Raw genomic sequence first — 7,912 nt, forward strand, 5'->3', positions numbered from 1 at the left:
TAGTTTTCCTTTACTTCTCACCTATGTATCTTTTGTTCCTTGCTTGGATAACAATATAATGTATCAATTGTATTCATTTGTGAATAGCGCAACAAAATGGCTGTCTGTTTGATTAAATCTTCCATATCTTAATCTGTCATCCTGTACGATTTTTTTTCTTTTTTTTTGAGTTCTGTGATAAAAAGTATCTCAGGTTTTATTTTCACTTCGTGTTAGAATGAAACTCATCTCAAAGTTGTAATTTTTCCTCGACAAGATACTAAAAAATAAAACATCTGTACGACTCATTTTATAAAATTTTCTATGAAGTGTAAACATTTAAATGTATGCTATAAAACCGTGGCTCTATATTACAATAAAAATGTATGACGTTTAAGAATATCTGTTTCCGGTAGTTATATTAAAAAGGGACAGGACAACATTCCATGTCAGTGTTTTCTTTGTTTATTTTCATATAATGATATTCATTTCTGTGTTTATTTGTACAATCTTTCTAGGTGAGTCGTCATTTTAAAGTATATCTTGACTGTTCCTATTTGTACAGGAAGATTTCTCCTCGTTAGGACCTGTATCAGGTTTTACCATCACACTGTCCATTAAGGCCTTATCGACGGGACAGGAGACGTTAATGATGATGTTTACTCCTCATTTCGCTGCAGTCCACATAAATATAAGTGTAAATGACGCATAGATATGAGGGAATGAATTGTTCAATTCTTAAAGCACTTAAGATATCAAATTTCAATTTTAAATAATTTCCCAAGTTTCATCCGTTTTGTATATTTATTCAGATGTATTTTGTAGATGTCTGTTGTATCCAAACAAACATCGTCCTGTTAGTGAACCAACAATATACAAACTTTATCTATGATTTATTTTATAAAGTTTCAATAACATATCATTTACAGCCTCCAAAAAATGAATCGTACTCAAAATATACTACTTAAGTTGTTGACGGATTGCATATTTAGAATCATAAGATAAAATCGCGTGGGAAGTAAATCTTATTCCTTATCTCAACCAGCAATCTATTTAATTACCCAGATAGCATGACTACGTTGGGCCAACGTTGGCCCACAGATGTTGACTACGTAGGGCCAATGTTGGCAAACTACGTTGGCCCAATGTAATTTTGCTCATCGGCCCATTGTTGGCCCAACGTGTTGGCCCATCGTTGGACCAACATTGTATGTCAGATAGCCAACGTTGGCCCATCGTTGGACCAACATTGTATCTCAGATAGCCAATGTTGGCCCATCGTTGGACCAACATTGTATGTCAGATAGCCAACGTTGGCCCATCGTTGGACCAACATTGTATGTCAGATAGCCAATGTTGGCCCATCGTTGGTTTCAAGTGTGTATTTCCAACTATTGGTTTCACCTTCATAGGCCCAACATTGGCCAACTTAACAAACAGTAGATAAAGTGATGCTTATGTGTAATGCTGGCAACATAAAAATTAATCAGTTGTCATATTGGCAAGTGCTTTACAATTTATTTGTATATGATCACAGCATTTATAGTTGCAGTAGCTTCCTGTTGTGCCCTTTTTTATTCCTCTCTCCTTTTCCTGCCACCATCGCGATCACAAGCAAATCTGAACCAATCTTTTGCATTGAATTGCTGCAATTTCCGAATCTGTTGCTGTCGCACACAGGCGGTTCTTCCTTACTGTAGCTGTTGGAATAAATAAACAATATATCAAATCTACACAGAATGTAAAAATCAAGCGGCACAGATGGCATGAATCGCTAACCTGGACATTTCTGCAGTTATGGCATTATGGCATTGAAGTAATTTACATTATTATATATAGATTATATATATACTGTATATGAAATTTGTCAAGTAGTAATAACGACAGTACAGACAAGTATTTTCGAGGCAATCTGCCCCTTTATCAAGAAACAAGGGAATTATACAAACGATCTGACATTGAACATGGAACAGCTACACAAATTTTGTAGATAAATATACTTAGTATATATGTGTGTATGTGTAAGAAATGAAAAATAAATTCTGAAAACTTTATGACCCCGATATCTAGCAAGCAAAAGTGTACGTACGGCAGGTGGTCTTGTGGAATTAATTAATATACTAAAATTACTTCAGGAATTGAAACATAATTAAAAAGCAAATCATATAGCCTACTTACATTGTCTTTTGATCAAAGAAATGCTCTCTTTCTTCTTCGTGATTAATCCAAATATCTTCTGTGTAAGTCGAAATAGCACTGTACTGTGTACAACCAGTTGAACAGCTCGGACAAGGTCCCTGATAAGAATGTAACATCTGCAGGCAGCTTGACCATCCCTAGTATCAGATGTCACGGTTACTAAGGGAACTGGTCCGACCCTTGCTGTAAGAAGCCCTGACCCAGTTTTGTGGGCAGTAAACATGCATAGATAATGGCATCCTTAAACCGGCCACTAAAATATTTACCAAAACATTTATGCCCTTGTTCCTGTTTTACTACAGTATAAAAGACTTTAATTTATGATTAGTTATTCTCACGCAAACAATACATTTTATTATATAGTGATTTTGAAAAAAAAATCACTATTAAAAAATCTTATGAAGTGTATTTTTAAAAATGGTTGATAATATATATATCAACTTTGATTACAGATAATCACTTTTGCTTGAATTTGTTGTAAACCTGCTTGGGCTTACAACATCGGGTCAACGTAGGACCAACGTTGGACCAACCTAGGTAATTCAGCACTGAAATGTACTAACAGGGGGCCAATGTTGGGCCAACGTAGTGTTCCCAACTTATCTTCAGTTGCTGTCGAGTAAAACAAGTTGTTGTTGGGCCAACGTCGGGCCAACGTTGTATGACCAACGCCAACCATTGGCCAACCGTACAACCATATGCCAACGTTGGCCCAACGTAGTCATGCTATCTGGGTACCCGCCAGTCAGCAAACATACTAATAATTGTACAAGATAATGACGCGTTACTTATCAGGCTTTCTTTGTTTTCTGTATGATACCAGACAATTCGCTTCTGTCGGGTTGTCAATTTACCAATCACGAATGGTGTCGTAACTTTAGAGGCGTGACAAGGCCTCGTGCGTTGTTGGTTGCGGTTAAATGACCTTCCCTTGAACTTAAGTATGAGGGGTTAACAAGTCATGTAGTTCTTTGACGGGGTTATAAAATAGTCGTACTTACAGTCGTTAGTGTAGCGTTAAAATCACTCCAATTTATCATGATATCTGCATTAAAAAAAAACCGTAAAACTGACATTATTATTTATTTATTTTATATCTCATGGTGTGGGTTTCCCGTTTATTTCATTATTACTGAATACATTTTGATGATTATTGTTGTCCTATCAAAGACAGTGTTTGAGTGAATACCGTTAAAACAAGGGTACCATACGCTGTTTCCTGATCCAAATCAGTAGCGTGTGTGCCAACCCATGATATCAGTCGCTGTTCTTACTCTCCTTAACAATGACCCCATCAAGGTGTGTAAGGCCCTTTAGAAGATATCATTTAACTCCTGAATAAGGGCGTGCGTGAGTTGGGCGACATCATATGGGGCGTTGGGGACATATCTGGACTATATGGTGGCCAATCAAGAGCTGGAACGTTGTTTTGAGCCCAAAAGTCACGACAAACCCTAGGCGACATGGGACCTTGCATTGTCCTTCTGCAACGTAAATAAAGTTGTGTTGATGGATAAGAGGAAGAACGTGTGGTATCAAGTCCTGATCCCGATATCTTACTGCTGTAAGATTACCATCGCTAACCACGGAAGGTTATTTAGGCCTCGAAATATCCGTGACCATGCTATAAAAGACCCTCCCTAGAATATGTCGCTTTCGGTTACACAAACGTCAGAATATCGCTCACCACGACGTCGACAGACACGTTGTCGTCCATCTGACCTGTAAAGAGTAAAGCGAGACTCGTCAGTGAACAACACGCGTCTCTAATGGGCAAAACGAAACCGATTAGGTGCGTGGCACTCAGCCACTGGATTCGACGTTGGGGTCTCCTCTGCGTTAGTGACGGACCAACATAGGGACGTCCGTAGCCTTAACTAAAACTCCCGCAGCCAATTCCTAACCGTCCGATACCCAGGCCGACCATGGATGCCAGCAGCTTGACGTACCGTCGCCGTCTGATGTCGGTTACGGAGGTGCGAGAGACGCCTCTGTTGTGATGTAGCGACGTAATGCGCGTGCGTCCGCGCCTTGGACGGTCACCTATTCTCCCTGTGACTCTGATAAGCCCAATTAAACGGGATATTTGTTGTCTTGTGTACATATAATTGCTGGACTACATGACGTTGCGAATGCCCCTGCATTTTCAGGGCTATAAGCCCTACCCCTATCGACTTCACTCAATTGCGATATTTCGCTGTACAATCACTTCGAAAAGAAATGTTGTGTAACTGATCTGTACTGTTCCAATGTTCGATTTGTAAGGATTTACCAGCGCATATGGTGCAAGAGTACCCGGATGCACGCTTTCTGGCATGCAGCGTTGAGCGTGTCACGTTCGGTTGAATTTTAATTGAAGAAAATTCTGATAGTGCACGGGGTTATCATCTCAGTGTGAACTTTAATTGGATTCAGACCTCGTGTCTGAGGTTATATTAGAAAAAATCTAACTTGCGTTTCTTGTTCTGCTTGTATATATATCTTACATTGAGATGATGAGAATGTGTGAATGATAACGCCAGCCTGGGAAACTAATGTCGCGGCGGTCGTGTTGTGATATACAGTATATATACCAGACATTATCAGACATATACATGTACGTAAAACAGTCGATGGACAGCAAACCCATCGTGCCCAGGAGATACAATACACAACCCAGTTTTACGAGCCCCGGTTAACTTTGTAAAAGGCGTAAAATTGCAGTAAACCTCTCATTAAAGATTTCACAACAATGCCCCCAATGATGACCGCTGAGTTTATCATCGGGTGGTGGGAAACCGCCATTGAAATTCGGGGACAGAGGTCGCGAGAAACTTAATATATCTTTGATACAGCAACCAATGACCATTTGATGTAGTGTGTTTATGTCCATTATGATACCAAAACCTTACCTCACACTACCAGACTATATAGAAACTATAACCTTATACCATTGATAGTTTGAATGACCGTCTCGTCACACTGTCAGGACTACGGTTTATTGATGCCAATAGTTTTCAGAAAGTCCAATCGTGACCTCTACTTAAACCACCAACATGGCATTGACCTTCAAAAGTGCTTCGTTCTACTTCCCCCCGAAAGCGTAGTTTTCATCTTCCGGAGAGCGTAGTTCTACATCTTCCGGAGAGCGTAGTTCTACATCTTCCTGAGAGCGTAGTTCTACATTCCCCCGAGAACGTAGTTCTACATCTTCCTGAGAGAGTAGTTCTACATCTTCCTGAGAGCGCAGTTCTACATCTTCCTGAGAACGTAGTTCTACATTTTCCTGAGAGCGTAATTCTACATCTTCCTGAGAGCATAGTTCTACATCTTCCTAAGAGCGTAGTTCTACATCTTCCTGAGAGCGTAGTTCTACATCTCCATGAGAGCGTAGTTCTACTTCTTCCTGAGGGCGTAACTCTACATCTTCCTGAGAGCGTAGTTCTACATCTTCCTGAGAGCGTAACTCTACATCTTCCTGAGAGCGTAGTTCTACTTCTTCCTGAGAGCGTAGTTCTACATCTTCCTGAGAGCGTAGTTCTACTTCTTCCTGAGAGCGTAGTTCTACATCTTCCTGATAGCGTAATTCTACTTCCCCCCGAGAGCGTAGTTTTCATCTTCCTGAGAGCGTAGTTCTATATCTCCCCGAGAGCGTAGTTCTACTTCCCCCCGAGAGCGTAGTTCTACATCTTCCTGAGAACGTTATTCTACATCTTCGTGAGAACGTTATTCTACATGTCGGTGAGAGCGTGACCTCGTCGGTGCTGATGCTGAATTCTAAAAATAATTTGTACTTATTTTATGGAACATTCTGTCGCCGTCCAACCAATTGCATCATTAACTTAACGACAAAAAACCCTTGCAATATGCTTACTCGCTCATTAAATCTTCAAAACTCTACTGGAAAATGCAACAGACTCGCCAAGGCAATTGGTAACCATCAGAATTATAACTCGGTCTTTAATATGCTGCTTGAAAAAAAAATATTTTTAACGTTTTAATTACCCGGATTCGTGCTGATGCCGTGGATTAGAGGACATGCCACTAGAATTAGTAGTGTTACTCCCCAAATTAAACAGAAATCTCTGCAAAACCAACAGTGAATCCAACATTATCGCAAAAAAATAATTCTAGCACAATATCGATACAACGAGGGTGACATATTGTCAAAAGATATCGATTGGCATGGGGGACCTTTAATCAGGTGTTCTAGAAGGGTAAACGTCCTATTCATACAAATCTATGTCACGACGACACCCACCCTACAAATCTAGGTCACGACGACACCCACCCTACAAATCTACATTAGGTCACGACGACACCCGCCATACAAATCTAGGTCACGACAACACCCGCCATACAAATCTAGGTCACGACGACACCCGCCATACAAATCAAGGTCACCACGACACCCGCCATACAAATCAAGGTCACCACGACACCCGCCATACAAATCAAGGTCACCACGACACCTGCCATACAAATCAAGGTCACGACGACACCCGCCATACAAATCAAGGTCACGACAACACCCGCCATACAAATCTAGGTCTAATCCGGGTGAAGTCACATTCTTATAATAAGATATTGGATGGTGACAACAGAGCCACTTGTTATGTGAACAAGTATCGGTCACGTCCGGCTTCATATGACATAAGGAAATAGAGTATTTCAAAATGAGACCATAATGTCGACAATATCCGCAGTCTTCATCAACCTCTCTCGAAACCCTGTGTCGTTGTCTTCATCAACCTCTCTCGAAACCCTGTGTCGTTGTCTTCATCAACCTCTCTCGAAACCCTATGTCGTTGTCTTCATAAACCTCTCTCGAAACCCTGTGTCGTTGTCTTCATCAACCTCTCTCGAAACCCTGTGTCGTTGTCTTCATCAACCTCTCTCGAAACCCTGTGTCGTTGTCTTCATCAACCTCTCTCGAAACCCTGTGTCGTTGTCTTCATCAACCTCTCTCGAAACCCTGTGTCGTTGTCTTCATCAACCTCTCTCGAAACCCTGTGTTGTTGTCTTCATCAACCTCTCTCGAAACCCTGTGTCGTTGTCTTCATCAACCTCTCTCGAAACCCTGTGTCGTTGTCTTCATCAACCTCTCTCGAAACCCTGTGTTGTTGTCTTCATCAACCTCTCTCGAAACCCTGTGTCGTTGTCTTCATCAACCTCTCTCGAAACCCTGTGTCGTTGTCTTCATCAACCTCTCTCGAAACCCTGTGTCGTTGTCTTCATCAACCTCTCTCAAAACCCTGTGTTGTTGTCTTCATCAGCCTCTCTCCAAACCCTGTGTTGTTGTCTTCATCAACCTCTCTCGAAACCCTGTGTTGTTGTCTTCATCAACCTCTCTCGAAACCCTGTGTTGTTGTCTTCATCAACCTCTCTCGAAACCCTGTGTTGTTGTCTTCATCAACCTCTCTCCAAACCCTGTGTCGTTGTCTTCATCAACCTCTCTCGAAACCCTGTGTTGTTAACTTCTCTGTCATCTTGTGTTAGGAGTCGATACAACGTATCTATCACGGAACTCGAGATAATGGGAACAATTCCTTGAACAACACAAAGGAAAAAATGTGTTAATTTTGTTTACAGTAACCATTAGTTACGGTACCTAGCTAGAGCCGTATGCTAATTGGAAGAGGTCAGCTATACTAGACAGAACACAGCTATGATAGACAGAACACAGCTATACTAGACAGAACACAGCTATACTAGACAGAACACAGCTATGATAGACAGAACACAGCTATGATAG

At 40.9% G+C, this 7,912-nt stretch overlaps 1 long non-coding RNA gene across 1 annotated transcript; it reads right to left on the minus strand.

The window, feature by feature from the left end:
• Positions 1-1,556: 1,556 nt before the first annotated feature.
• On the minus strand, positions 1,557-2,437 carry LOC117333638. The gene is made up of 2 exons (XR_004533967.1): positions 2,158-2,437; positions 1,557-1,679 (listed from the first exon to the last, which is right to left on the minus strand). It is a non-coding gene; the product is annotated as an uncharacterized LOC117333638 (long non-coding RNA).
• Between the last annotated feature and the right edge of the window lie 5,475 nt (positions 2,438-7,912).

The sequence above is a fragment of the Pecten maximus genome, chromosome 8 (assembly GCF_902652985.1).
Source record: "Pecten maximus chromosome 8, xPecMax1.1, whole genome shotgun sequence".
Classification (NCBI taxonomy): Eukaryota; Metazoa; Mollusca; class Bivalvia; order Pectinida; family Pectinidae; genus Pecten; species Pecten maximus.